We start from the raw sequence: 7,714 nt of genomic DNA on the forward strand, positions 1-7,714 counted from the left end.
TGATGAGGTGAAGTGAGATGAATTCTGTAGCCATTGTGGTGTAATGTTAGGCAAACAATGACCCTCTGACGATACATATGCTTCTGAAAAGTGGTTGACCACGGAGAACTGAAAGTACAGAGAGTGAAACTGCAGATAAGGAGGTATTACTGTATTTGGTATAAAAATAGTAAGTTGTTAATTCTTTGAATAAATACCTTTTTTCCATGATATGCTATTTTTACACATTTCCAGATTTGATTTGTTAATTTTTAAAAATGATTTTTGTGTCTTGGTTCATGAATGAGATTGACTTTGCATGGTTTATGTGAGATTGGAATTCTTTGTTCTTTGAATGTGAATTATTGTTCACTGATAAACCTTGTGGAACTAGAATTTTTGTATATATATTTTTGAATAATTACTCATTTACCTAAAGGTTATAAAACCATTCAGTTTTTCTATTTCTTTTCTTTCCAGTTCAATTTTAGCAACATATATGTATAGATATATATCTATATATCTATATATATATCTATATATATCAGTTTTGGTAAGATATATCTATCTATGGTTTATACAGATTGATACAATTTATTGGCATAATTTTATTATATATTTTATATTTCTTTTGTTTCTGTGATATCTATAATTAGGTACCCCATTTCATTCCTAATATTGTTTATTTCTGTCTTTTATCTTATTTTTCCTTGTTCAATCTTGACAGTAATTTCATTAGTTCTATTGGTCTTTTCAAAGAATCGTCTTTTGTCTTCATTCATTCTCTATTGTTTGCTTTTGTCTATTTCATTAACTTATGCTTTTATTCATTATTATTTCTTGCTATCTTATCTGGGCTTATTTTGCTGTTATTTTATGAACTTCTTAAGAAATATATATTTGGAGCTGTTTGGAAGTACACTGTAGATATAATGACTATTTATCCTTAAATATTTGTGTGTATTTTCATACATTACCACACAGCAAATATAAAAATTAGGAAATTAACATTGGCTCATTCCGTAATCTAATCTACAAACCTGTTTCAAATTTTGCCATTTATGCTAATAATGTCATTTATAGAAAAAGATTTTTGTTTTCCGGTCCAGGTTCCAACTCAGGATCACACATCACATTTATTTGTGATGTCTCTTTAGCCTCCTTTAATCTAGAATAGTTCCTTATTCTTTCTTTGTCTTTAATGACCTTGATACTTTTGAAGAGTTTAAGCTAGTTATTTTTGTAGAATACTGTCAAAATATGTTTATTTGTTTTTCCATGACTAGATTCAGGCTACATGTTTTGGCAGGAGTACCACAGAATTAATATTGTGTCCTTCTAAGGTGAGGAGTCAACAATGCTGGTTTGTCCATTTCTGTTGATATTAATTTTGATTTATTGGATAAGGTAGAATCTACCAAGTTTCTCCACTATAAGTTTCCCATTTTTCAATTTAATTTTTTTAATGTTTACTTATTTTTGAGAGAGAGGGGGACAGACAGACAGACAGACACAGAATGCGTGTAGGGGAGGGGCAGAGAAAGAGGGAAACAGAATCCAAAGCAGGATTCGGGCTCTAAGCTGTCAGCACAGAGCCCAATGTGGGGCTCAAACTCATGAGCTGTGAGATCATGACCTGAGCTGAAGTCAGACGCTTAACCGGCTGAGCCACCTAAGTGCCCCTAGCTTCCCATTTTTCAATTTGTAAGTAACAAATATGTTAGAGAGAGAGATTTTGAAATTATGTAAATATCCTACTCCTTAAACTTTCACCCACTTGTTTTAGTATCCCCAGGAAATTCTTACTTAGGCCAATTATTACCATGATAGTTTGGCTTCCAAATTTTGATTTTTAACTGCATAATTCCTTCTACATTAATTAATTGGCACTCTAATGTAAAAAATATATTTTGCTCTTTATGTATTTATTTACTTATAGTAGTATGCATTCATGTATTCTCATTTTATTTGACAGGTTATAATTTATCACTCTCATTATGTATTTTGATATTTCAACAATCTTAGATTTGGCTAGTGAAATTCCTTTTATCAGATGCTTATATCCCTTTGCCATGTGCTTATTATTATTTGAGCACTTCCTTGCTTTCTGACTTTACAAGATACTCCAAAATCATTTTTTAATTACCCAGCCCCTGCTCTGGAATGAGCCATTTCTTCAAGGAGTTCTGTGTTAATATGTGTGTTCATTGCTACTGCAGGTGTCTTTGCTTCCAGGTCCTCTGTATGTATATAGGCCAAGCTACTATATATATAGAAGTACAAAGTATGTAAGATGCAAATTTTTTATTTCAATTTATAATGTTATAATATATAGTGATAAGAAATGAAATATATATGCATGTATTGTACATATAAATTAATTATATGTATGTATATATAAATTATATGTGTGTGTGTGTGAAAATCCAAGACTTCACACTGAAACCTTTAATTCTAGTCCAACACCACAGAGCTGATTCTAGCTTTCCCACTTTTCACGGTTGAAACTCCTTTTTCCAACAGTGAGATATCTGGCTCCCATTATCCATAATATAATTACTCATTTGCTCAATCCTAGAATGCAGAGGAAGCAGTTTTACGATTACTAACCCATTTCACTGTGAAAAAAAAGCCCATAACTTATATTCACTATTTGTTTTCAGGTTTTGTTGTTGTTGCTATTGTTGTCATTGTTTTTAGTTTGAGGACATGTATTCAAAACACTATGTTCAAACATTATTTGAGTTTATTCTGCCCCTTCCTTCAGCTTTGTTATAAGTTAGGTTCATTTGTTTCTATTTTCATTTTATTTTCTGTTTTTCCCCATCCTTTTTTTTAATGTTTATTTTTGAGAGACAGAGTGAGACAGAGCGCAAGTGGGGGAGGGGCAGAGAGAGGGGGACACAGAATCTGAAGCAGGCTCCAGGTTCCCAGCTTCAGCACAGAGCCCAACGCTGGGCTTGAACTCACAGATCACCAGATCGTGACCTGAGCCCAAGTCCGATGCTTAATTGGCTGAACCACCCAGGTGCCCCCATCCCATCCTTTTTGAGGTTTTTTTTTTTTTTTTAGTATGTGAAACATTGATATGGTTCCCAAAGTCAGAACCATAGAGAAAAGAATACTCAGAAAAGTGTAATTACCTCCATCCTCAATTCCTTTTCCATCCCCTATCCTTTCTATCCTGCACCACCACTTGGCCATAGTACAAATCTCATTATTTCTGCTTTCTACGCTCTATGCTTCCTTTTGCATATATATATATATATATATATATATATATATATATATATATATATGATATATACATCCTTCTTTTATATTTATATTTATATTTATCCTTCTTTCTTACACAAAATATAATTTACAATACACTTTACACTTTGCTTTTTTCATCTACTTAACAGTATGTCCTGGAACTAATGTTAAGAGATCTTCATTCTTTTCTTAAAATTATAATTAATAGACCTTTTAAGCAATTTTAGGTTTACAGAAAAAGTTTTAGCCAAAGGTGTAGAGAGTTCCCATATGCTCCTCATTTCCCTGCAGTTTCCCTTATCTTTAACATCTTGGATTGCAAGGTCCATAGTTGACATTAAGGTTCAGTTTCTGTGTTGTAAATTCTACAGGTTTTGATAAATGTATATTAACATATATCAATTATTAATAGTATCATACAGAAAGTTCACTGCCCTGAAAGTCTCCTGTGCTCCAACTATTCATCTGCCCATCCCCTCCAAATTCCTGGCAATCACTGATTTTTTCACTCTCTCAATAATTTTCTTTTCCAAAATGTCATATAGGTGGAATCACACAATGTATAGCCTTTCAGGTTGGCTTCTTTCAGTTAGCAGTATGCATTTAGGGTTCTTCCATGTCTTTTCACGTCATGATACTTCATTTCTTTTTATCACTGAATAACATTCCATTGTATGGATGCTTTGTTTATTCATTCACCTATTGTTTCCAATTTTGGCAATTGTGAATACATCTTCTATAAACACTTGTATGCAGGTTTTTTTTTTAAGATTTTATTTTTTAAAAATAATCTCTACATCCAATGTGGGACTCAAACTTACAGCCCTGAGATCAAGAGTTGCATGCTCTACAGACTGAGCCAGCCAGGCACCCCTGTGTGCAGGTTTTGGTAGAGAAATAAGTTTTCAACCAATTTGGGTAAAATACAAAGGAGCACAGTTGCTGGAAAATATGGTAAAATTATGTCTGGTTTTGTAAGAAACTGTCAAACTATCTTCCAAAGCAGCTGTACCACTTTGCATTCCCACTAACAATGAAAGAGAGTTCCTATTGCTCCACATCCTCTCTAGCATTTATTGTTGACAGTGTTGTGGATTTTGGTCATTTTAATGGGTGTGTAGTGGTATCTCAGTGTTCTAATTTGCATTTCTCTAATGATATATGACTTTGAGCATCTTTTCATAGGCTTCCTGCCATCTGTATATCTTCTTTGGTGAGGTATCTCGTCAGATATTTTGCCCATCTTAAAATTCTATTTTTTTCATGCTGTTAAATTTTAAGAGTTCTTTATATATTTCGGATACCTGTTCTTTATCTGATATGTTTTACAGAGATTTTCTCCCGGTCTGTGGCTTATCTGTTAACAGCAACTACTATAGAGCAGAAGTTTTTAATTGTAATGAAGTCTAACTTATCAATTTTTTGTTTTATGGATTGTGCTTTTGGTATTGTGTTCTATGAAGTTATTGACAAACCAAAAGCCACATAGATTTTCTCTTGTTATCTTCTAGGAGTTCCATAGTTTTGCATTTTACTTTTAGGCTTATGATCCATTTGGGGTTAATTTTTGTGAAAGGCTTAAAGTCTGCATCTACATGAATACTTTTGCATGTGAATGTCTAATTGTTCCAGCACTATTTCTTGAAAAGATTATCTTTTTTACACTGATTGTCTTAGCTCCTTTATCAAATATCAGTTGACTATAGTTGTGTGGGTCTATTTCTGATCTCTTTATTCCATTGATCTATTTGTCTATTGTTTTCACCAATATTACACTGTCTTGATTAAAGTAGCTTTATAGTAAGTCTTGAAGCCAGATAGTGTCAGCCCTCTGACTTTGTTCTCTTTCAATATTTTGTTCTCTTTGAGAGAGCACATGTGCATGCACACACACAAGCAGGGGAGGGGCAGAGAGAGAGAGAATCCCATGCTGACAGCATGGAGCCTGATGTGGGGCTCTATCTCACAGTTTGTGAGATCATGACCTGAGCCAAAACCAAGAGTCAGAACCCAACCAACTGAGCCACTCAGGCACCTAACTTACATTTTCATATAAACTTTAGGATTAGTTTTTTTGATACACATAAAATAACTGATGGGATTTTCATTGGGATTATATATATATAGATCCAATCTATAGATCAAGTTGGAGAGAACTGATATCTTGATAATATTGTTTCTTCCTATCTCTGTGTATCGAATATCTTTCTATTTAGATATTCTTTGATTTTTTCCATCGGAGTTTTATAGCTTTCCTCATATAAATCTTGCACATATTTTGTTATATTTATACCTTGCACATATTTTGTTAGATTTATACCTAAGTATTTCATTTTCTTGGTGCTAAATGCATTGTGTTTAAAACACTTTTTTAGGTTTAATGAGGTTTACTACAAAAAATTGCACATATTAAATGTATATGTCTAATGAGTTTGGGCATATAAATATATTTGTGATACTTATCACCACAACCAGGGTGATGAGCATAACCATTACCTCCAAACATTTCATTGTGTTCTTTTGCATTTTGTTTTGTTTTGTTAAGGATACTTAACATGGGATATATCATCTTCACATATTTTAAAGTGCATGATACCATATACAACAATGATATTGTTGGTTTTTTTTTTAAGCAAGTTCTACATGCAACATGGGGCTTAAACTCATGACGCTGAGATCAGGAGTTGCATGCTCTTCTAACTGAGCCATCCAGGATCCCCATTATTGTTTTTAATTTCAAATTCCAATTTGTGCCTTTTGTGTTTTATCCTTGTAACCTTGCTATAGTTGCTTCTTGGTCAGGAGCCTTTTGGTTGATTCTTTGGGGTTTTCAACACAATCATATCATCTGTGAACAAAGACAGTTTTATTTCTTCCTTCCCGACCTGTATTCCTTTTCTTGCCATATTGCATTATCTAGTACTTTCAGTATGATGTTGAATAGGAATGATGTTGAATGGTGAGATGGGCAGCCTGACTTTGTTTCTGATTTTAGGGGAAAACCATCTAGTTTCTTACCATTAGAGAAGATGTCATCTATTGGTTGTTGGTAGATGTTCTTTATCATGTCAAGGAAGTTCCTCTTGACTCATACTTTGCTAAGAGTTTCTATAATGAATCGTGTTGGATTTTATCAAATGCTTTTTCTTTTTTTGGCTGGGTACAGTGCACTTTATTGATAGTACATGACAAAGTTGGGCTCCCTAAGTTTCTCCCTTTCTACAGGAGTTCTGGGATTGAAACTTTATTGAGGTTGGGGATTCTCAGTGTGTTGAGGGATGAGTTGGGGCAAGGACTCTTCAGTAGCTGAGAGATTCTCTCTTCCTCTTATGCTCTCACTGGGGCTGGTATTTCAGGGGGCTATTACTCCTTGGAGGCCATGTGGACCATAAGGTCCATCACCTGGTTACTCTAGCCAAATTCACTGTAGTACCAGGAAATGAGCTAGACTAAGAGGTCATTGAGAACAATACCAGCCCTAGCATCAGAGGTGTAAGAGTGGGTGTCACTGTTAAAGTCACAGGAGGCAACTTGGCCTCATTGTAGCCTAGGATGCCCTCGAGGGGGGCCTCTGGTGCCTGCTTCACCATATTTTTTATGTCATTGTATTTGGCAGCTTTCTCCAGGCAGCAGGTTGGATCTATGACTGACACACTGGGGATGGGGACATGTAAGGCCATACCAGTAAGCTTCCGATTCAGCTCAGAAATAACCTTGCTCACAGCCTTGACAGCACCAGTAGAAGCAGGGATAATGTTGTGGGCAGCCCATCAGCCATCACACACAGCTTTCCAGAGTGGCCATCCACAACCTTTTGGGTGGTAGTGATAGCATAGACTGTGGTCATGAGTCCCTCCATGATGCTAAAGTTGTCATGGATGACTTTGGCCAGAGGGGCCAAGTAGTTGGTGGTCCAGCTATACTAGTGGATTCATCGATTTCTCCTTGAATTTCTATCAGTTTTTGCCTTACATATTTAGACACTGTTGTTAGTTGCACACACATTAAGGATTGCTATTTCTTCCTGGAGAGTTGAACTTTTATCATTATGTAATGCCCTTCTTTATCTCTAATAATTTTCCTTGCTCTGAAGTCTGCTTTGTCTGACTTTCTTTTGTTACTACTGCTACTCTGACTTTCTTTTGTTTACTTTTAGCATGCTGTATCTTTCTCTGTCCCTTTACTTTTAATCTATATATGTCTTCACATTTAAAGTGTCTTTTTGTCGACAATATAGTTGGGTCTTGTTTTTTGATCCATTTTGACAATTTCTGTCTTTAACTGGTGTATTTAATCTATTGATTAACAGTGATTATCATTATAGTTGAATTTGCATCAACCACATTTGTTATTGTTTTCTATTACTTGCCCTTGTTCTTTGTTATTTTTTTGGTCTTCCACTCTTTTTCTGTCTTCTCTGGTTTTGAGTATTTTGACTGATTTCATTTTTCTCTGTTCTTAGCATATCAATTGCATT

The 7,714-nt window shown here is 34.6% G+C and overlaps 1 pseudogene; it reads right to left on the reverse strand.

Annotated features, from left to right (window-relative positions):
* Positions 1-6,648: 6,648 nt before the first annotated feature.
* LOC113597849 (glyceraldehyde-3-phosphate dehydrogenase-like) lies at positions 6,649-7,168 on the reverse strand (annotated as a pseudogene).
* Positions 7,169-7,714: the final 546 nt, after the last annotated feature.

The sequence above is a fragment of the Acinonyx jubatus genome, chromosome X (assembly GCF_027475565.1).
Source record: "Acinonyx jubatus isolate Ajub_Pintada_27869175 chromosome X, VMU_Ajub_asm_v1.0, whole genome shotgun sequence".
NCBI lineage: Eukaryota > Metazoa > Chordata > Mammalia > Carnivora > Felidae > Acinonyx > Acinonyx jubatus.